Below are 21,984 nucleotides of genomic sequence, written 5' to 3' on the forward strand. Positions count from 1 at the left end.
TTGAATCAGGAAGTAATGTTTGAGTGGAACCATCAGGAGGTGATTATCCATGGAGACGGGAGCAACCCCATTTACACCCGTCAGACTATTTCGATGGTCGAGAATAGGAGAAAGGTAGGTGGAGAAACTTATCATCACATCCAGCGGGTCAATGCAATCAACAAAGATAAGTGGTGAGATGGCAAGATAGCAAGCAGGATGAACTGGGGACGGAATGAGCCTGGCAAGGGTCTTGGTAAAAATCTTCAAGGCATCACCAAGCTAATACAGTCAAAGTACCATGGTAGCACTTTTGGGCTAGGATACCAATACACCTGGCAAGAATACGATGACCGGTCACCACCATGGCGAGGTCCGTACTATCCATTGGAGCAGCCTATACCGCATTTGAGTCAGACTTTCCAATAGGCCGACATCATATGGGGATCAGAGGAGGAAGAAGCACTGGCAGCCTTAAGGAACCTGTTCTTAGAAGATGAGGACATGGACTGTTGTGTAATTGTAGATGAGGAGGAGGAAGGCCCTACCATCCAAGCTGTGGAGAGAGGATCATTCCTCAAGAATTGGACTATCAGACCATCCAGGGCCCGACGAGTCCCGAGGTAGCATGGCTGAACAACATTGTTTATTTTCTAAGAAAAATGATTTCCCTTTTGGCATTTTGTTTTAAATAATATTTCCAATATTCCAAAAACGTTGTTAAAAATTGCTTTTATGTTTCAATGAATCAATATTTATTATTACCATTTTTCTTTCATATGTTTATCTATACAGCATTTCTATTTCCTGTCTCGATGAACCAACAACTCTGACATGTAATGAGACAGCACAACAAAAGGATAGTGATTCGGAAGAAGAAGATGTCATACCCGAGGAAATCGTCACAGAAGTAGAAGACTTTGGGAACAAGCCTAAGTCCAATCTGGACGAAATAGAAATAATCAACTTGGGAGACTCTGAAACTGTCAAGGAAACCCTTATCAGCATCCACTTGTCGCCATCAGAAAAAGAAGAGTACACACAGTTCTTGAAAGGGTATGAGGACATCTTTGCATGGTCATACGATGATATGACCGGGTTAAGTACATCTATTGCGGCTCACAAGTTGCCCACAAACCTAGCATGTCCACCAGTAAAACAGAAACTCAGGAAGTTCAAGCCTGACATGAGTCTAAAAATCAAGGAGGAGGTTACTAAGCAAATCAAGGCCAAGGTCCTCAGGGTGGTTGAATACCCAACTTGGCTAGCCAATGTCGTGCCAGTCCCAAAGAAGGATGGGAAGGTCAGGGTCTGTGTTGATTATCAGGATCTCAACAGGGCCAGCCCAAAGGATGATTTACCGCTTCCAAACATACACATCCTAATCGACAATTGCGCCAAGCATGAACTCCAGTCATTTGTGGATTGTTTTGCCGATTACCATCAGATCTGGATGGACGAAGAGGACACTGAGAAAACGGCTTTCATTACACCATGGTGAGTATACTGTTATAAGATGATGCCATTCGGTCTGAAGAATGTTGGGGGCACCTACATGAGGGCTATGACTACCATTTTTCATGACATGATACATAAGGAGATCGAGGTATATGTGGATGACGTCATCATCAAATCCAAGAAAGCCACAGATCATATCGCCGATTTGAGGAAGTTTTTCGACAGACTACGGAGATACAACTTGAAACTAAACCCCACAAAATATGCATTCGGGGTTCTTGCCGGAAAGTTACTTGGGTTCATTGTCAGCCGCCGAGGGATAGAATTGGATCCGTCAAAAGCCAAAGCCATCCAGGAGCTACCACCGCCGAAGAGCAAGAAAGATGTAATGAGTTTTCTAGGACGGCTAAATTACATCAGCAATATGTAAGCCAATTTTCAAGATGTTGAAAAAAGATGTTGCAACTAGTTGGACCAAAGATTGTCAAAAGGCTTTCGACAAGATCAAGGAGTACTTATCAACACCACCAGTCTTGGTCCCGCCAGAGCCAGGTAGACCCTTGCTACTCTACCTTGTAGTGCTAGATGGAGCCTTCAGCTGCGTTCTGGGGAAGCACGACGAGACACGGAGAAAGGAACAAGCTATCTATTACCTGAGTAAGAAGTTCACTCCATATGAAGCGCGGTACACTCTATTGGAACGTACCTGCTGCACTCTGACTTGGATAGCTCAGGAGCTGAGGCATTACTTCTATGCCTACACAACCTACCTCATATCAAGGATGGATCCCTTGAAATATATCTTCCAGAATCCCATGCCCACTGGCAAGCTGGCTAAGTGGCAAATCTTGTTGAGCGAGTTCGACATTGTTTATCTGACTCAAAAAGCGGTCAAGGGTCAAGCATTGGAAGACCATCTTGCTGAAAATCCTGTGGGAGGAGAATACGAACCCTTGAAAATGTATTTTCCTGATGAAGAAGTGTCGTTTGTGGGAGAAGACATTACTGAAGCATATGACGGTTGGAGGATATTCTTTGACGGAGCTACAAATTTCAAAGGAGTGGGCATTGGATCGGTTTTGGTATCAGAAACAGGTCAACACTACCATGTATCCGCGAAGCTTAGGTTTCCATGCACCAATAACATGGCGGAATATGAGGCTTGCATCATGGGGCTCAATCTGGCCTTCGATATGAATATACAGGAGTTACTGGTAATCGGTGATTCAGATCTTCTTGTGCACCAGGTACATGGAGAATAGGCCAACAAGAATTCCAAGATATTTCCATATCTGCACCATGTACAGGAATTGAGAAAGAGGTTCACGAAGATAGAGTTTCGACATGTTCCCAGAATTCAAAACGAGTTTGCCAATGCATTGGCCACTTTGTCATCCATGATACAACATCCAGACAAAAATTTCATTGATCCCGTCCCAGTGAGAATTCATAATCAACCAGCTTACTGCGCTCATGTTGAGGAGGAGACAGATGGAAGACCTTGGTTCCACGACATCAGAGAGTACTTGGCAAAGGGAGAATACCCGGAGCATGCGAACCATACTCAGAAAGGCACACTTCGGAGGTTGTCCAATCACTTCTTCCATAGCGGAGGAAACTTGTACAGAAGAACTCCTGATTTGGGATTGCTAAGGTGTGTCGACGCAAAAGAGGCTTCTAAGCTACTTGAGGAGATACATGGTGGGACCTGCGGCCCGCGTATGAATGGCTTTGTCTTGGCCAAGAAGATACTTAGAGCCGGTTATTTCTGGATGACCATGGAGACAGACTGCGTCTAGTATGTCCGAAAATGCTACCAATGTCAAGTACATACCGATGATAAAAGTGCCGCCAAATGAACTCAATGCAACAAGCTCACCTTGGCCATTCGCCGCCTGGGGAATGGATGTCATTGGTCCAATCGAGCCCACCGCCTCAAATGGGCATCAGTTCATCTTGGTAGCTATAGATTACTTCACCAAATGGGTCAAAGCAGTAAGGCAGTAACTAAGAAGGTCGTAGCAGATTTTGTCCGCGATTGTTTTGTTTGTCGGTTCGGGGTCCTCGAATCAATCATCACTGACAATGCCTCCAATATCAACAGTGATCTGATGAAGACCATGTGTGAGACTTTTAAAATCAAGCACAAGAACTCCACAGCATACAAACCTCAGATGAATGGAGTCGTAGAAGCCGCCAACAAGAACATCAAGAAGATACTAAGGAAGATGGTAGAAAACCACAAACAATGGCACGAGAAGTTACCCTTTGCCCTGTTGGGATACCACACTACAGTCCGCACATCAACTGGGGCAACTCCCTACTTACTGGTTTATGGTACCGAAGCTGTCATCCCAGCCGAGGTAAAGATTCCTTCTTTAAGGATTATATAGGAAGTCGAACTCAGTGATGCAGAATGGATAAGGAGCTGCTATGAGCAATTGTCCCATATAGATGGAAAAAGAATGAATGAAGTATGTCACGGTCAGCTTTATCAGAACAGAATGTCCAGAGCCTTTTAACAAAAGGGTCAAACCAAGACAGTTTGCACCAGGACAGCTGGTGCTGAAGAAGATCTTCCCACATCAAGATGAAGCCAAAGGGAAATTCTCTCCCAACTGGCAAGGTCCCTACATGGTTCACAGGGTGCTAACAGGAGGAGCACTCATACTTGCAGAAATGGATGGAGAAGTTTGGCCAAAACCAATCAATTCAGACGCGGTCAAGAGATACTATGTTTAGACTAACATTTCTTCATATGATGTAATTGAACTACGCTTGACCTGATTCCCGTTTAAGAGGGGATACATAGGCAGCCTTGTGGGTTAGGTCATATCATATTAAAATTTTTATTTCCCCCAGAACCCGAAACTGGGGCAGAATTTTAAGGAGGACCCTCAAAATTCCAGAGCAAGTCCAGCCGACGCCATCGCATGCCAGAAAGCCAGAAATTAGTTAAGGAAACGGGGCAGAATTTTGAGAAGGATTCTCAAAATTCCGAAGAAGGTTCAACAAGTTTCGTCATTCGCAAATGGCCGAAGGATCATCTACCAAACTGGGGCAGAATTTTGAGGAGGACCCTCAAAATTCTAACACAAGAAAGCTGCAATGTCTCTGAAATATGTCATAGTCACTAGTTCATCTAGAATTACTTGATATTTCACTATGTTTTCTAAAATAACTCTATTTTCATCAATAATTGCATATTTTCGAAAACTCTATTTCTGTAACAGCCAGGTGTTACCCAGGGAAACTCAAACAAGGCCTCCAGAATGGAGGAGCAAAGCCAGCAGACGAAGACACGAACCAACCTCCCCTTACAAAACTTACAATTTTTCTTTGAGCGCAGGCACATCTGACGTAATAGTAGCATTCGCAAACATATACACGCAGCAAAATCACTATCAATTGGGCAACCAGACACCGAATATATCTCCAGCTAAGAAATATTCTCCTCTTATTTCCTACCTGTTCTTTGCATGGGACTAAGCTCCGTCCCACATCTTGCATGAGGCTAAGCCATGTCTCCATCTTGCATGAGGCTAAGCCCTACCTCCATATTTGCATAAGGCTAAGCACTGCCTTCTCTTTGCATGAGACTAAGCCCTATCTCCATCTCGCATAAGGCTAAGCCCTGCCTCCATATTTGCATAAGGCTAAGCTCTGCCTTCCATGGGACCAAGCCCTATCCCGCATCTTCATGAGCTAAGCTCTGTCTCCATCTGCATGAGGCTAGCCCNTATGGGACTAAGCTCTGTCTCCAATCTTGCATGAGGCTAAGCCCTGCCTCCATATTTGCATAAGGCTAAGCACTGCCTTCTCTTTGCATGAGACTAAGCCTTGTCCCGAATCTTGCATGAGGCTAAGCCCTGCCTCCATTTTTGCATAAGGCTAAGCACTGCTTTCCATTTGCATGGGACTAAGCCCTATCCTGAATCTTGTATGAGGCTAAGCCCTGCCTCCATTTTTGCATAAGGCTAAGCACTGCCTTCCATTTGCATGAGACTAAGCCTTGTCCCGAATCTTGCATAAGGCTAAGCCCTGCCTCCATTTTTGCATTAGGCTAAGCACTGCCTTCCATTTGTATGGGACTAAGCCCTGTCCCGAATCTTGCATGAGGCTAAGCCCTGCCTCCATATCTGCATAAGGCTAAGCTCTGCCTTCCATTTTCATGGGACTAAGCCCTGTCCCGAATCTTGCATGAGACTAAGCTTTGTCTCCATATGTATGAGGCTAAGCCCTGCCTCCATATCTGCATGAGGCTAAGCCTTGCCTCCATATTTGCATAAGGCTAAGCACTGCCTTCTCTTTGCATGAGACTAAGCCCTGTCTCCATCTTGCATGAGGCTAAGCCCTGCCTCCATATTTGCATAAGGCTAAGCTCTGCCTTCCATGGGACCAAGCCCTATCCCGCATCTTGCATGAGACTAAGCTCTGTCTCCAATCTTGCATGAGGCTAAGCCCTGCCTCCATATTTGCATAAGGCTAAGCACTGCCTTCCATTTGCATGAGACTAAGCCTTGTCCCGAATCTTGCATAAGGCTAAGCCCTGCCTCCATTTTTGCATTAGGCTAAGCACTGCCTTCCATTTGTATGGGACTAAGCCCTGTCCCGAATCTTGCATGAGGCTAAGCCCTGCCTCCATATCTGCATAAGGCTAAGCTCTGCCTTCCATTTTCATGGGACTAAGCCCTGTCCCGAATCTTGCATGAGACTAAGCTTTGTCTCCATATGTATGAGGCTAAGCCCTGCCTCCATATCTGCATGAGGCTAAGCCTTGCCTCCATATCTGCATAAGGCTAAGCTCTACCTTCCATCTGCGTGGGACTAAGCCCTGTCTCGAATCTTGCATGAGGCTAAGCCCTTCCTCCATTTTTGCATAAGGCTAAGAACTGCCTTCCATTTGCATGGGACTAAGCCCTGTCCCGAACCCTACATGAGGCTAAGCCCTGCCTCCATATCTGCATAAGGCTAAGCTCTGCCTTCCATTTGCATGAGACAAAGCCCTGTCCCGAATCTTGCATGAGACTAAGCTCTGTCTCCATTTGCATGAGGCTAAATTTGTGTTGATCACTCAGATCAACGGTCCACATTTCCCTTACCTTAATTAAACCTAAATGACCCCCCCCCCCAAGCCCTCTCATTCTCTCCCTCGCCGGCCTTCATCATCTCCCTTTTCTCTAAAACTCTCTCGACCTAACCCTAATCTAAGCGACGTCACCGGCATAAATGTCCACCTTATGAGGCTTCCATGGCTTCTCCAACCAGCCCTGGCCTTCTACACGCCATGGCTCTTTGATTTCTTGGATCCTTGAGAAGATCTCAAAGAACCTAGCTGGTTCTGGTTTGAAACTTTGTTTATTAGCCTGTCTAAGGCCATTTTTTGACCGTGAGTAAGAAATTCTCTTTATTTTGTTATGAATCTATGGGTTCTTGACCTATTCTCTCATCTCTACTACTTTTCTGAAAAACCCTACTCTGTTACTGTCGATCCTTCTCAGATCTGTATAGATCTGGGGTGATTCGAGCGCTTATGTGTTTTCCTTTAAAATTTCTGTGTAAATTAATTATTCTGACTTTTATCGCTCATCCTAAACTAGGGTTCATCCCAAATTATTTTTCAAAGGTCTTTCTGACTTCTAAGTGTTTAATTAATTATTCTTTCACCTTCTTGACTGATTTTTACAAGAGTATTCAAACCCTAGTTGATTCTGCGTAATATACTGATTTTTCCAATCTTTGCTTCGATTCTGGGTACTTTCTGTGTTACCTTGCTCTATTTCCTGGACTTAAATATTTTTTCGTTGTCGAATCCATTATTCTGTGGTTTTTGCCCTAATAAATCTCTATTAGGGCTAGAATCTGTGTTTCTAACTAATTTTTATGTTTCTGTGATGTTTTACTTAGTCCATTTTTCTATTTATGGAAGTTGATATCTCTTTCCAGAAATCAGTATTATTTTTGAAAGTTTGGTTGATTGATTTGCTCTGGTAGAGATCCGTGTGCATAATTCTTGTTGTTTCCTTGTTTACGACCTTAATTGGTCATCCCTGCCTTATCTGATTGCCTGTATAATTGCAGATTCTTACTGATTCCTTTACATGGTATATTTGAGATTCTTTCCTTAATTAGTCCCCTATTATTACCGTTTGATCAATTACCCTTAATTAAAGGAGTCTATTCTGAACTCCCTTATGTGATTGGATTCTGTGACTTCTTTAATTGACTGAATGATGATTCTTTTGTTCCACTCCTATATTGCTATATAAACACTTTTATTCTACCTCTCAACACACGAACTAAGTTCAGAATACACACACGCACACTCAAACTCTCTCTTTTTCTCTGTTACTTCTGCTAACTGTTGGTCTAGCCAGCTGAAAGCCAAGGCTAGACAGTGAGATTACACTTGCTTTACATTCTGCACTTTGCTTCTCTAACTGGTATGTCTCCAGTTCAATTCTGAAACTCGAACTCTATGTGTTCCATGTTTTGCACTAGTTCGATTTGCTATGTATTTACTTTATCTTCCTGTTTACTGCTTTACTCAGCATGTCTAAATTTTGTTCCCCTTTGTTCAAATATGCAATCGGTATGTCTAGGTCTCACTTGTATGTTTGATACCTGGCCAACATGTTTATTTAGTCTCTGTTTACTCTCTTTAATTGGTGTGTTCATGTCGATAACTTAGTTGTCTAATGTACTTGGTTGATCCTAGTTAGTATGCATTTTGTCTTCAACATGACTATTTCACTACATTCTATGCCTATGTCTTAATTGCTTCTTATCATGACTAACTTGTTAAGTCTCTGAACTAGTAGATTCCTATTTGTTATGTACAGTTGTTGCTCCATATGCTCCCTAGACTCCGTTTAGGTGTTTGAGCTCTCTATGTTCCCAACCCCCTTGACCCCTGTTTGTAAAGATGATTGCTGAGTGATTGTGAGTCTGAGCACTCTAAGTTTGTGCGACTGTATGTCTGTTCTTTTCAGAATTGATTTCAAGACTGTTTTGACCTCTAGCATCTTCCTGAAAACTGTTTCTATTCCTGAAAATCTTTTCACTTCAAAAATTGTCTCTATACTGTTTTACTAAGTCTTTCAAAACTATGTCAAGCACTCTCACTTTAATCTTAGACTATTATGTTCTGCCCCTCCAGTGTGTGTACTGCTTAGGAATCCATGAGATTCCTCTGAACTCTGGAACACTGGGGCTGGCCCTTCCACACTACACATAACCAATACTCTATTTGAGAAAAGGTCTTGGTGTGAGCACTGCCCGAGATCATTGAGGTCCTTAGGGAACTTTGACACACCAGGACACACTATTGGTTGTGAGACTCTTGGCATCTGAGACTGCTTTTGAAGGCCTGGCATCCCCAGGTTTACTTTGGGCATAATTCAGGCTCCAAATAGTATAGTTTACATTTATTTATGTAATTCATTCGATCCTGGTCTGTAAGAATATTCTTTGTAAACAGATATTGGGGTAATTAGTAAAAAGGGGAGGGTTCCTATACGATTTTGTGGGGAAACCGGGTAGAAATCATGCTTTAGGTTTATATATATGTTGATTTGCAGTAGAAACCATGCTTTAGGTTTATATTATGTTGATTTGCAATAGAAATCATGTTTTAGGTTTATATTATGCAATAGATATCATGCCTCTAGGTTTGCTATGCCTATTTGTATTAAAAACCATGCCATAAATCTGTGCATTAGATATCCTGCCTTAGGATAATCATGTTTACTGATTTTGCCTATTAGAAAACATGTTATAGGCTCATCATTCTATTATAACGAAAACTATGTTTCTGCACAAGTCATAATCACCCGGAAATCCGTTGTTAAAGTCACCGTTGTAATCATGCTTAATAAAGTGACCATTCCTCTCTTTGCATTAGAAATCCTGCCTTAGGACTCTATTTGCATTTGCTTTAATCGTATCTATGTCGCTTAAATGAATAATTATCTATAAAGAGGTTTAAAGACAGCCCCAACACAATGATATCATGTCCTAGTATAAACATGCATGAAATCAGCTTTTTGTAACATTTAGCACCTAGACCGGCATGCCTATAGGATTTAGTAAACTCAAGCTATTTGACTAATTCCCAGAATTCTGTTTTAGGCAGCATGTTTATAGGGGTATAATAGATTCACGCCTAGGCAAGCCTTAGGTAATTAAGGGTTTCACAAAAACTGCGAAATGGTGTTGTGTTTGTAAAATTGCCCAGGTTTAACAGGTTCTAAAATTAGTAGGCAAACTTATCACGCTATATCACTTCGCTTTAAAACAATGCTGCATATTCTATGTTTGTGATGCTTACCTAGATATCCTGTTCTAGGACCTTCTGAAATTCTTTAAAATCTGCTGTTTGAGACGTGCTACTTATTTGTTTATGTGTGGAGGTAAACATGATCCCCTTAATTGCTTCCCTATTTGACAGTCCTATATGTTATTTGTCGTCGCTTAGATTTTACCTTTTAAACACCTTAGGAGGGTCTAGTACTGCCTAAATTTAGAGGTCCTAAACACCTCCAGGACCACAACGAAGGGACAGGTAAAGCACGCTTAGAGTTCATTAATTAAACTCGCTTATATAACCGCTAAGGGGAGGGTAATGGGTAGTAAAAAGGATATGATGACATATGCGCTAATGCCACGTGTAACCCCTCTGTTTGGGGAAGGCTTGCCGGGTATTATACAGATGTGATCCTATAGGCTAACAAACCTAGGACTTCCCTCATTTATTCACATATGTGTGCTTAGACTGCCTAACTTCCTTTATTCACATATGTGTGCTTAGACTGCCTAAACTTTCTTTATTTGCATATGTGTGCTTAGACTGCCTAAACTTCCTTTATTTGCAAATGTGTGCTTAGACTGCCTATCTCTTAAATGACTAATTCACATAATTGAGTTCGGTTGGGACCCACCGTTGTGGACCGCGAGGGGTGCCTAAAACCTTCCCTTCAAGGTTATTTCGAGCCATTACCCTAATCTCTGGTAATGCAACTAGTTATATGAGTTAATTTCTCTAGGTTCCCTAACGCACCTTAATCCGTTAGGTGGCGACTCTTTAAATACCCAATTCCCAAAAGGAAACGAGTTGTTCCCAATGAATGTCGAAACCCGGACTCCGCGAGGAAAAAGGGGGCGCGGCATTTATTAATTCGAAATGTCATATTGGTTTGAAGATTAAAAACTTCACCATTTATTAATCTGGCTCTATCGTGACACAAACAAGAGTTCATGTGGTTGGCTCTACAAAATAATAGGGGCGGCAAATATGAATCTTCCTTTGAAGAAATATGTTTGGAAGATGGTGTTATTCATCAAACAACGACCACATACACTCCCCAATCGAATGAGATTGTGGAAAGAAAGAATCGATTAGTAAATAAAATGATGAATGCTTTGTTGGAAAGTTCTGGTTCACTCCAGAACTTGTGGGGGAAACTATTTACAGCTAACCGAATACTCATTCGCGTTCCCTAGCAAGACACAATCCATTCCATATGAAAAATAGAAAGGAAGAAAATCCAACTTGAAATATTTCCAAGTGTGGGGAAGTATTTGGGTAAAGTGTGAGTTCTTAAACCCAAAAGGATAAAAATCAGATCGAACACCGTTGATTCCGTTTTAATAAGATATGCAACAAATAGTAAGGCATATTGTTTTCTGATTCATAAATCAAAAAAATCCCGACATTCATATTAATACGGTAATAGAATCAGATAATGTTGAATTCTTTAAGAATATTTATCTGTATAAAAAGGAATGTGAGTCGTCTAATGAAATATCTAATCGTCTTCGGGAAGAAGCAAAGGAAAGTATACCTATAGAGGTGAATCCAAGATGTAGTAAACGTCAAAGGATAACTACTTTCATTGGATCAGATCTTCTGACATTCTTGTCGGAAAATGAGCTTCAAACTTTGAAATAAATTATGCCTTCCTCAAAAAGAAGCAGTTAATAATGAGATAGAATCCATATTAAATAACCTTACTTGGGAGTTAGTTGATCTTACTCTAGGGAACGCACCATTGCGTTCCAAATGGATTTTCAAGAGATGGTACTATTGACAAATATAAGGCAAGATTAATTAAGGATTAAAACAACAAGAAGGTCTTGATTACTTTGACACATGCTCACGGTGTAACGAGAATTACATCTATTCGGATGGTAATAGCGTTAGCCGTCGTGTATGGCTTTTAAATCCATCAGATGAACATAAAGTCAACCTTCTTAAATGGATATTTGGAGGAAGAAATTTATATGGAACAACCTAAAAAGTTCGTGGTTCCTGGAAAAGAAAAGAAAGTGAGTCGACTTGTTATGTCACTTTATGGACTAAAACAAGCACCCAAACAATGGCATGCGAAATTTGACTAGAAAATATTGTCAAATGGTTTCAGACTAGTGAATTTACATTAAGAATACTCTAAGTTATGTAGTCATTATTTGTTTATATATGGATCATATGTTGATAGAAAGGCACACGAAATATGTGAAATGTGGGGGCATTTAGCTTATGCATAACAAAAGCTAATGTTAGACGTGATGTATATATTATCTAGAAGAACTAGATGATATGATTCTTCGAACCCCACGAATCCTTAGGGATATTGATATGGTAGTCGGTGAATTCATTACTTGTTCAGTCTTAATGATGACTAGTGATGAAACTTCAAATTTGAAAGTTATTTACGTGCCTTTCCAGAAATGATTTGTTCTTTCCTGAACATTATAATGTTTAGCTCTTTTATGAAAGGGTGTTACCTGGAATTCTGCAACTTTTCATGAAAAGTGCATTTACATATTTGTATAAACATGACCGTTCATGAACAAATATATTAATATGTTGGTCTATAATGAGGTGAACCAACCAATGAACATGACCAAAATCCATTCCAAGTTGAAGTTATTTCATGAATGAAGGTGCTATAATTTGCATATCATATAGACGTATGAATAAATAGCATAAAAATACTTGAAAATGACGAAATGATTGCGAAATGTGTTATATATTAAAAGGTTATGGCCACAACAGATGCCAATCATTCCAATTATTGTTATAATATACTATTACTACATTAAGCGTAGTCAATAATCTGATATGCAATCGAAAGTCAAGACGTATTAGTCTACGACATAAGAAAGTTTGCATTGAACTTTCATGACAATGAAACGAGTTTTGAAGTATTTGAAATATACTCCAAATTATGCTTTACAATACAGTATCCCACGATAATAGAGGGGTATAGTGATGCAAATTAGATCACCGCGTAAACCGATTCTAAACAGTCGGTGGATGAGCGATGTCTTGGAAATCGTCTAAACAAATGTGCATTGACCGCTATATAGTGGAGGCTGAGTTTATAGCCTTAGACAAGGCCGGTGAAGAAGTTGAATGGCTCCGGAATTTCTCGAAAAATATTCCATATGTATACATTGTGATAGTCAAGCGGTAATAGGCAGGGCAGGGAGCGTTATGTATAACGGAAAATCTCGTCACATTCGAACGGAGACACAATTACATTAGACAACTATTCTCTAGTGATGTTATCACGATTGACTAAGTAAAGTCAAGAGATAAATGTTGGATCCACTTACAAAATGCCTATCTAGAGAGCCAATTGAAAATTCATCGAAGGGAATGGGGCTAAGGCCTAGGACAAGTCACCACGGCGGTAACTCTACCTAGCAGACTGGAGATCCCAAGAGCTAGAAAGAGATCAAACAAAGTTATGAATGACGGTTCAACATTGTCAAATAACTCAACCCATTCTCTTGATGAAGACAATGTTCAGAAATCAAGGTAAAGCATTAAGGCTTTTTGATGAGTCAATAAAGCTTAAAGCTTTTTAATGATTTGCTAAGTATGGCAGGATATGACCAGATAGTGTGTCTATAGGATTACACGTTTACAAATCACCTATGTGAGTGTGAAGTGTAAGCCGCTTTAAGGGGAATAAAAGTAAAGGCCCATTCTCTAAGCACTCATGAAACCAGGCGGTGTTCATGGCTGAAACGAACACAACCGTGAGAACCAAAGACGGTTAAGGATAGGTCGTGTGACTTTTGTTACTCTAGGTATACACCAAAGCTCGACGGTTTAAAGATATCAAATCTACCGATTGACCGAGTATATCCGGCATAAGTTCACTACAGAACATTCAAAGGGAAACCTACTTATCCAGATGCAATTAATCCTTACTTGCGAATCACACAGTATTTTCATGCATGTTTTTTTCATATATGTCCATTCCCCATTCATGTGGGGGATTGTTGCATTTTTATTAATGGGTTGAATGGGAAATGCACCTCTTGGATTGCCCCTCTTCATCTCACCCTTTCATTGTCTATAAAATTAGAGGCTTGGCCTCATTTTTCACATATGAAAAATCTGAAAACTTTTCCCCACTTATCTACATTGTCGCATTATTTTCCAAATAAACGTAAGTGTCAAGTGTGATTTGCTCCGTTTGTTGAGTTCGCTGAAGTTCTGTGATTTGTAGTGTCGCTATCACAGAATAGTTATTCCGTTCTATTCTGGGAGGAATTAATCCATAACCTTGGGCAACAATGAGGGGATTAAATTCATTAAGGACACATTGTGCATTCAGTGGGCTCGGAATTATTTTACCATTTGTTTATTGAATTTGTTTGTTTCTCTGATTTTTTTGATTTTGAATACAGTATTACTAACATCTGATAGCTTCGTATGGTGATTTTGGACTTAGGCATATGTCCGGATTGATTTGGAGGTCTGTAGGTTGGTTTGAGGCTTTTTGGCGAAAGTTGGAAGTTGAAGGTTTGGAAGGTTGTGAGGTTTGACCAAGGGTTAACTTTATTGATACGGGGTTCGGATTGTGGTTCCAGGAGTTGGTATAGGTCCGTTGTGCCATTTGGGACTTGCCTACAAAATTTGAGGTAACTCGGAGTTAGTTTGATATGATTAGGCATTAGTTTTAGAAGTTAAATGTTCATTTATTCAATAGACTTGAGTTGGGGTGTGATTCATAGATTTGATGTTGTTTGATGTGATTTAAGGCCTCGAGTAGGTTTGTGTTGTATTATAAAACTTTTTGGTATGTCCGGACGGGGTCTCGGGAGCCCCACGTGTGATACAGATTGAATCCGGATTCTTTTTGGACTTGGAGGATTTTTATGCGTGCTGAAGTCTGGTGCATTCGCACTTGCGCAATTTGGGTCGGAGGTGCAGCACTGCAGAAGAGCCATCTGAGCCGCATATGCGAGATTTGGGCTAGGAAGCTGGGTCCGCAGGTGCGGATGATCTTGCACAGGTGCGCAACCACAGATTCGGATTTCTTCCGCAGAAGCGGTGTTTGGTTTGTTGGCTTAGGATCGTAGGTGCGATCATTTTTGCGCAGAAGTGGACGCGCAGAAGCGCGTATGGGTTCGTAGAAGCGGAAGTTCTAGGCTTAAGTCGAAGCCGCATCTGTGATGAATTTTTCCTAGATGCAGAGTCGCAGATACGGCAATTTAACCGCAAAAGCGGACATCGTTGGGCAGAAAAATGGTGGAATTGAGGGTTTATTTTGTTTTCCATATTTTGCGTTAGAGAGCTCGATTTTTGGCGAATTTTGAGGGGATTTTCAAGGATTGGATTGGAGTAAGTGTTTTTGACTCAGTTTTGCTCATTAATCATGGTTCCATCATGATTTTTATCATTTAATTAGTGATTTAAGTTTGAAAAATTAGGGAGTTTTATAAAAACTTTCCGAAACCATAAATTGAGGATTTGAAGGTTGATTTGAGGTCGGAATTAGATAATTTTGGTATGATTAGACTCGTATCATAATGGGTGTTTGGATTTTAAAAGTTTGGTCTGGTTACGAGGTGCGAGCCCGGGATTTACTTTTGAGTTGACTTTTTGATTTTCTTTAAAGATTGAAACTTTATTATTCAAAATTGCTTCCTATGGCTTGTATTTATGGTACTGAGTTATTTTGGCTAAATTTCAGCAGTCCGAAGCTGGATATTTGCGGGAAAGACTTATTAGTGGATTGATTTAGTTTATTGAGGTAATTATCTTGTCTAACTTTGTAGGGGGATGGGAAAATACCCCTTAGGGCTTGGTTTGATCTGTGTTATTTGAATTATGTGAAAGACGTGTAAACGAGGTGATGAGTGTGTACATAGGCTTATGTGTTGTATTTTGCACGGATTAGACTCTTAGGCTCTTTCATGTATTGAATTAGAAATTATAATATCATGTTATATCTTCCATTGTTAAATTGCTCTTACATGCTTTCTTGATGATGTTATCACATGCTCTATCTTTTATTGTCAAACATGCTTTTATATGCCTTAATCGGTGTTGTTATCTCTCTTATTGCCATGTGCCTTTTTAATTGTGGAGTTTTTCTCATTTGAAGTTATTATTCGATTATGTCTCTTCGTGTTGAATTATTTTCATGCATTTAGACGTAGTTGCTATTTCATACTATCTTTTTCATTGTTAAACTTATGTTATACAATTGAATTGGAAGTTATCTTTTGTGCGAATATATTCATTTTGAGTTATTGAAGTTGAAGTTATAAAGCCTCTATCACATTGAGGTTGAAGTTGTTGATTATTGAGGTATCTCTCCTTGTTGAGTAATTCTCATTCAATTTGTTATTATTGAGATTCTTGTTTACATTGTGGTTGAGTCGTGAGCTATATGCCATGGTAACTTTAATATTGCTGATTTTGGAAAGTTATGGCATATGGGCACTTGTGATGTGAATTATTATTGTGTTGTGATATTGATACGCACGCGGCGGTATAAGGATACGGGTTTAATATGTATGAGGCGGCATAAGGTCGGATTTATGGATGTGTTGCTAGTAAGAAAATTACTTAAAGCCACGCGGCGACATAAGGGGGCTAAAGTGCGTGTAGCTATTTCGAAAAAAAATTCAAAAATCTAAATATAAGGATCACGCGGCGATATAAGGAAAGATTGTGATTATGATTTGTGAAACAAAATTATGAGGCGTGGTAGTTCAGCAGTGATTTTTCTTGTATATTCTATGTTGAAAAGGCTTGTTGATTGAACAGTTCTTGTTGTTTTCCTCATTTGCCTTATTTGTATTTGCCCGTTCTTGATTACTTGTTGTTCTCATCATGTGTTCATTTCTTATTGTCTTTATTACCTTAAATCCTGTTATTAGCTTACATAATTGTATTGCCTTATTGTCATCTATTTACCTCGCTTCCCATTATTAGACTACACTATATTTTGCTAAGTTATTCTTATCATAGTAGGTGTTTTGACCTGGCCTCATTACTAATCTACCGAGTTTAGGCTTGATACTTACTGGATATCGTTGTGGTATTTTCACACTACGCTTCTGCATATTTTTGTGCAGATCCAGGTACATCTGCTCGTGCCACACGCCAGTGATCGTACAGTTATTTCCGGAGACTTCAAGGTATACCTGTTCGACGCTCGCAAGCCTCGGAGTCGCCTTCATTCTTTTCTTTTACTATTGTTTATCCTATTATCACACAGTATTATATTAGATATTTTAGAACATTCTGTAGAGCTTATGATTCAGTTCCACCGGTTTTTTAGAATATGTTGTTGATGTTCCACTTTGGAGTATTTATGAGCTTTATCGGATTATTTTATTATCTTTCTTCGTTATTTCTGTTAAGTTATTGAATGTTAGGCTTACTTAGTGTTAGAGAGTAGGTGCCATCACGACTACCTTAGGTGGGATTTTGGGGTCGTGACAACAACAATACCAATACCACCACCATATATATCCCACAGCTCAACAACAATGAGTACCAATAACGACAACAATAACACAAGAGTACGGGAAAAAAAATCAACACAAGAATTGCAGCAACACATTGAAACGGATGAATAACCTCAATAATGAAAGATATAACATGAAACACCAACTTCGATTAATTGCATATGAGTGACCTACGAGCCTAAACCGGTCAATTTACACATATAAGCACGCGTACACACTCGTTACCTCATGCACACGCCTTCCACATAATTCAAATAATGCAACTAATCCAAATCCTACGGGGTAGTTTCCCCACACAAAGTTAGGCAAGATACTTACCTCAATGAAGCTAAATCAATACTTTAAGAAGCCCTTCCCATATGAAACAACCTCCGGACGGCTCGAATCTAGCCAAAATAACTTAATATCATAAATAAAAGCCATAGAAATTGATTCCGGATAATAAAGATTCGATCTTTAGTGAAAACCAAAAAGTCAACCTCGGGATCGCATCGCAGAACTCGAAAAACTCACAAATTCTTAATATCCATTATGATACGAGTCCAACCATACCAAAATGATCCGATTCCGGCCCTAAATCGGCCTTCAAATCATCAATTTATGTTTTAGAAAAGTTTTTCTAAAATACTCAATTTTCTCTAATTCAAATCATCAATTAAATAATAAAAACAAGGATGAAATCATGAAATATAACCAAATCAGGGTCATGAATATTTACCTCAATCTAAATCGATAAAATTCCTTCTCCACGAACGCAGTCTGAAGCCCGCGAATGCGACCCCTCAGCTCAACTAGCCTACGCGAACGTGAAGGCCAATCCACTGGCGCCCCTCCAACTCTACCTACACGATCGTGACACAAGGGACGCCAACGCGTTGAGCATCTCCCATCCAGTCGTGACACAAGGGACGCCAACACGTTGACCATCTCCCATCCAGGCTCCACGAGCACGACGACCAACTTGCGAACGCGATGAGTAAATCCTCAGCCACCCAAAATACACTTCGCGATCGCGTACGTCCTTACGCGAACATGATGAACTGTAGAACATCAGAAAACCAGCAACTCCAAATCATGAAGGAACGGCTCATAGCCCATCCGTAACACACCCGGGACCCCGGGGACCCCGTCCAATCACATCAACCAACTCCAATATATAACACGGATCTACTCGAGACCTTAAATCACACTAAACAATATCAAAACTACAAATCACACTCTAATTCAAGCCTAATGAACTTTCAACTTTCAAAACACATACCGAACCATATCAAACCAACGCGGAATGACCTCAAATTTTGCATGCAAGTACCAAATGGAACAACTCCTATTCCAACTTCCGGAACCAAAATCCGAACCCGATATCAACAAAGTCAACTCTCGATCAAACCTCTCAACCTTCCAAACCTTCAACTTTCGCCAAAAAGCACCAAACTAACCAACGGACCTCCAAATTCAAATCCGATCATACGCCTAAGTCCAAGATCACCATACGAAGCTATTGGAACCATCAAAACTCCATTCCAGAGTCGTTTACACAAAAGTCAAACTTTTGTCAACTCTTACAACTTAAGCTTCAAAAAGGAGAATCACTCTTCCAAATCAATCCCGAACCGCTCGAAAACCGAAACCAACCATTTGCGCAAGTTATAATACATCATATGAAGCTACTCAAGACATTAAACCATCGGCCTGGAGTCCTTCCACTGTGGCAGCCAACTCCTCTGTTAATTTGTCCATCTTAGCTGTCAGATCAGTATATCCCACTAGAATAATACTCCCTAGATTCTTAATAAGGAGTATTAACAACTCACCTCCAAGCTCTCTTTCCTAAACCGCGTTAACAGCTCACCTCTCAAACTCAGCACTAACATTGGATACATCGAATCAGTCATTCATATTCTTCAGCATCCACCAATAATATCCGTCTCATGAGTTTGCAAATGTATTCAATATCCTCAAAAATACCATAGCAGAATCTATTCGAGTTTGCTTCAAAACAAACTCCTACTCAACAAAAATATATAAAAAATATTATAGAACCCTAGCAATGTTGTCATAAAACTCGAACCCTCCACCTCAAAATCCATTGAAGAATCTGTGATTTTTTTTTGAAGATTCATACGAGTCGAATTTGGAAGCATGAATCGAATTCTTCTTCTCATTTGAAGAACTTATGGTGAAAATTTCGAAACCCTGTATGGTGTGTTTTTTGGGTGTCAGAAAATTGAAGGTGACAATTCAATTTGTTGATTATCTATGGAGGAAACTGACTAAATATTGTCACTTGGAACCTAAGATCGTGAATCAAACACTGACTTTTGGATTTGAGTGACGAACAAACTTTACCTCCATTTTTGGGTCGTCGACTTCGCAGCTTGAAAAGCACTCAAGAACCTGAAATTTCTATCTTGTTTCCTTCTGAAATCAAGTAAAAAATCAAAATGGAGTTTTAAAGTGGAAGAATAACACTAGTATTCACAAATTTGAAAAAATAAAAAAAATAAAAACCACCATTGAAAATTTTGTGAGAAAGCTTGAGAACATAAAATGGGTATTGATATATACTGATAATTGAGCCAAATTGTGCTCTTGAGTGCTGCCTCAGAGTCGTGTGTTCCATTGAGGCCTTGTTCTATTTTGCTTTTCTTCTCGAATGGGCTCCAAAGTTGTATTAGATGAATTTGGAGCTACTACCAATATGGGGGATTGGGTAACTAATATTTTAGGGGGAATTGCCGATTTAGCGGCTGACATGGACAAATTAATAGAGGGGTTGGGTGACACAGTAGAGGCACGTTAGGGCTAAGGGAAATTCTGAATAATTTCTTAATAGTAGGGGTGGATCTGGACGAAAAGTATAACGAGAGACAAATGTAAACTATATTCCATAGTAGAGGAGCAAATACGGACCTTTTCCCTTAAAATAAATACTTTTTCCGTTTGCTTTTACTGGTCCGCTATACTAAAAATAAATTTTCACTTTTACTTGTCCACCCAAATGAAGAGAAAGAAAATCTTTTTCTTCTATTTTACCCTTATCATTAACTACTCATTCCCCGTATCGTTTTTCAAGACTTTTGGAAATACTATCACTATTATGGATAAAATTGTAAAATACATACTTCATTCATTTCTTAAAAGGAATGCAAAGTAAAAAATGGACAACTGAAATTAAAGAGAACGAAGTAAAAATAACCTGATAATATAAGGACTTTTTACTTTGTCAATCAATGCAATCAATGATTAAGAATGGTTTCTAGCCACTTGATTTACCTTGGTTTTAAATTTATTGGTAATGTCGTAAAGGCACAATATATCGTAAGATGGGTAAGTTAGTGATACTCCCTTCGTCTCAAATTATATGTCGTGATTTTTATAAATAGTTGTCTCAAATTATTTGTTATTTTAGAAGTTCAATACAAAATAAATTATATTTTTCCTATTTTGCCCGTAATAGTAATTATTCTTGAAAATGGATATAGCACATAAATAGAGTAAATATTCAATGAAGAGAGATCATATCTTAAGACATAAATAAAGGTAAAATAGTCTAAAACCTCTCCTAATTAATGTTTCATAAAGGATATATAAAAGAGAAACACGATAAATAATTTAAAAGGGAGGGAGTAATAGATCATGCCATAGATATTTCAAAGTAAAAAATAATTGCTGAATTTATTAAGGGAAGCCCTAACCAATATCCCTGTCCATACCTCTATTATTTGACTTTGGTATTTATGTCATCCAGTTGTGTGTTGTGTGACAAAATTAACTCCACCTACATGACTCGTTACTCAAATTGCACAAATCACTACAAATATATGCCTTTCACCATGTTCGTAAAAGTTTTGCTTAAGGGACTTTGTGGTTTAATATGTGCTCCTCTTTTGCAATTTAGTGGCATTTTGCTAGGGATTAGGTTTTATCACTGACGTTATATAAATTAGGAAAAAGGACCAAAAATGTCCCTCAATTACGGAAAATAGAGCAAATTTGTCCTTATTTTAAATTTGGTCTTACACATGCCCTTATTAGTAGTTGATTCAGGTTTGCCTTTCAACTATGGGAAATAGAATAATTTACATCCGTTTAACTTCGGTCCGAAATATGTCCTTATCATAAGTGAACTGGTTCATATTTTCCTCTCAAAACTAACGGATTTTCAACTTCTTATTTTTTCACATATCCAAGATGGTTAAATGTAACGATCCGACCGGTCGTTTTGAGCTCTAGCGCGTCATACGGCGGTTTGAGGCCACGAGCAGCTTCACTTCAGGTATTATGACTTGTACGCGTGGCCGAGATTGAATTTTGGAAAGTTCGGAGTTGAATTAGAATGAAAATTCTTATTACGAAAGCTTTAAGTTGGAAGAATTGACTAAGATTGGATTTTAGAGTAAACGGCGGAATCGGGATGTCAAGGTTCCAGCAGGTTCTTATGATGATTTCGGACTTGGGCGTATGTTCGGATCGGGTTTTGGATGACCCGGGAACGTTTCGGCGCCTATTGTGGAAGTTAGCATTTTGGAAGAATTTCATAAATTTGGGTTGAAGTGCATTTCAATGTTATCAATGTCCGTTTGAAATTCCAAGTCTGAGAATAGCTCTGTATGATGATCCCGTTATTGGGAGCGCATCCGGAAGTGGATTTGAAGGTCCGTATGTCATTTTGGAGTCGTTTGGCGAAAGTTAGAAATTTGAAGGTTTTTTAGAAGTTTGACCGAAAGTGAACTTTTTGATATCGGGGTCGGATTCTAACTC

General features: G+C 39.5%; 1 long non-coding RNA gene across 3 annotated transcripts in view; it reads right to left on the bottom strand.

Annotated features, from left to right (window-relative positions):
• Nucleotides 1-18,573, bottom strand: part of LOC109242938 — a 39,615-nt gene extending 21,042 nt beyond the window's left edge. For 2 of the 3 annotated variants that reach the window (XR_002070466.1, XR_002070465.1), the window contains exons 1-2: nucleotides 17,939-18,573; nucleotides 17,539-17,606 (exon numbers count right to left, since the gene is read on the bottom strand). This is a non-coding gene — a long non-coding RNA (uncharacterized LOC109242938). Of the gene's footprint in view, nucleotides 1-17,322; nucleotides 17,607-17,938 lie in introns of those variants that run through there. The other variant, XR_002070464.1, reaches the window with a different exon arrangement.
• Nucleotides 18,574-21,984: the final 3,411 nt, after the last annotated feature.

This window comes from Nicotiana attenuata, unplaced genomic scaffold, assembly GCF_001879085.1.
Source record: "Nicotiana attenuata strain UT unplaced genomic scaffold, NIATTr2, whole genome shotgun sequence".
NCBI lineage: Eukaryota > Viridiplantae > Streptophyta > Magnoliopsida > Solanales > Solanaceae > Nicotiana > Nicotiana attenuata.